Raw genomic sequence first — 2,110 nt, forward strand, 5'->3', positions numbered from 1 at the left:
ATGTATGTAACCCACACATTTGACTATCATGTTCTAATCACTTATTGTGTGTATATTTTGAATAACTATTGAATAGTTTATAGGATTATATTCATGTTGGGTATGTATGAGTTTGAAAATTCATGCTATAAACGTTTCTATCAATCAATACTTTGTCAAACGTATCATATTTTTGTTATAGAAATTATGTCAAAAATTATACTCTGCAAGAGCGGGAAAATTCGGACCATGTGACTGATAAGAAATATAGCAACACCCCGAGCTAAGACAGTGTCTAATTGGTCAAAACACCAGTTGGGATGTGTCCAACAACCTGGCTTAAATACTCAGGACACAATCAAATTATGTTTTTTTTAGCTTTTGCTTTTTAGCCACTGCTTTTAGCTTTTAGTTATGCTTCTAGCCTTTTTGCCACCGCATTTTGACGCTGCTTTTTAGCATTGAACGTGCTCTGGCTTAAACGCCAGCGGCTCCTCCAAAACCATGAGGAGAAACGCCACCTAGTCTCATCAAACTTTACTCTTTTAGTTCTTTTACTTTAGTTTATTTTCTTCTCCATTGAGAGTTTCGTTTTCTGAGTTAAGTTTTGTCTCAGAGTTCACCTCGAGTCTGTGACCGCCTCAAAACTTCAACCAGCCCACAACTCCGCATCTTGTGAGTGCGTGTTTATGTGTTAGACTAGTTTATGTGTCTTAGATTGATCTAATAAAGCCTTATTTATATTGAAAAGAGAAGTATCTTGTGTTTTGTGCTTACAAGTTAATGTCTTAAATTGCCGATCTTGTTACTGTGCTAATAAATAGTGTTTTCACTATACATTGGATATTAATATCCATTGCAGAATTGATGTTATACGGCTCGTTCAATGAATCGCTGGCCGACTCAATGATCAGCCGAAAAACAGTGATTCTGTCCAAATCCCCTATAAAATTATAAATGATTCCCTTTGAGTTAAATTGACCTGTTTCCCTTACGTTGTATAAGGCAAATCTGCAGGACCGGGCCATTGCAGCAATATGGCTTTTGAAACTGAACAAAACCTCAGGAGGACACGGCCACATGTTACATGAATATGAGAGGGATGCTATTACTGCATTCATTCAGCATTAGCCCAGCATGAATGCAGAATTTTGACGACATTGCATTCAGTCCTATGCTATACTTTGATATACAATGTCGCGGGATGAGATTCAGGGAATTTACCTGGAACCTCACAGTTTTTCACAAAACGTCATGTTGCCTGCCCTCCAGAGGAGCTGTGGTCTTTTGCCCCCAGGAGATAGGGACAACCACAGGGAAGAGAACAGAGAACCCCGCTCTTTCGTTTAAGCGTTCTCATGTATCAAAAAGCAACACGCTGCTCCGTGTGAGGTTCGAACTCACAACCTTCAGATTATGAGACTGACGCGCTGCCTAACTGCGCCAACGAGGTCTGTGGGCTGATGGAGCTGAACAGAGAAGCACTAGCTTCTAGTTCCTTGCCTTTAGGTGTAGCTCCCACCGTTCGGCTCTAGACAAGCGTGGGTGTCCGAGGATGGCCAAACAGTCTAAGGTGCTGTGTTCAGGTTGCAGTCTCCCCTGGAGGCGTGGGTTCGAATCCCACATCTGAAAAACCTCTCCTTTGGCTGTGGACAGAAATTTCAGTCTTCAGCCCTCCTCCAGCAGGGCGCTAACTTCACCAAAATCCCGCATTTCAGTCGACGTCAGAAATATTCAAACTGACCAATCAGCACACAACAGCTGCCCCCACTGTACAGGTGCATCTCAATAAATTAGAATGTTGTGGAAAAGTTCATTGGTGTGACAATTAGTAGGTCTCATTTCATAGTTTTCTTGCTTTTTCTTTTTCTCTTATTACTTTCTGAACTTCCTCAAATTTGAACTGAACTCATATTTCAATGCTTTAAAAAAAATTAAATTGTAATTCTTACCATTGACAACTGTGGTGCAACTCTTGCTGCCACAGGTGCAGTAGGCTGGGGCTGAGGGTCAGGCTGACTCTGCTCCATGGCCTTCTTTGCTGTTCCAGCAGCAGCAGCAGGTTGTTCCACCACCCTTTGTGCTGGTCCAGTAGGGCTGGGCTGCTTAAGAATTCGCTTAACAATGAATG

At 41.8% G+C, this 2,110-nt stretch overlaps 1 non-coding gene across 1 annotated transcript; it reads right to left on the reverse strand.

Annotated features, from left to right (window-relative positions):
- Positions 1-1,358: 1,358 nt before the first annotated feature.
- Positions 1,359-1,432, reverse strand: trnam-cau (transfer RNA methionine (anticodon CAU)). The gene has a single exon. It is a non-coding gene; the product is annotated as a tRNA-Met (tRNA).
- Between the last annotated feature and the right edge of the window lie 678 nt (positions 1,433-2,110).

Source organism: Sinocyclocheilus rhinocerous, unplaced genomic scaffold, assembly GCF_001515625.1.
Source record: "Sinocyclocheilus rhinocerous isolate Xijiao unplaced genomic scaffold, SAMN03320098_v1.1 scaffold4182, whole genome shotgun sequence".
In the NCBI taxonomy this organism is placed as follows: domain Eukaryota; kingdom Metazoa; phylum Chordata; class Actinopteri; order Cypriniformes; family Cyprinidae; genus Sinocyclocheilus; species Sinocyclocheilus rhinocerous.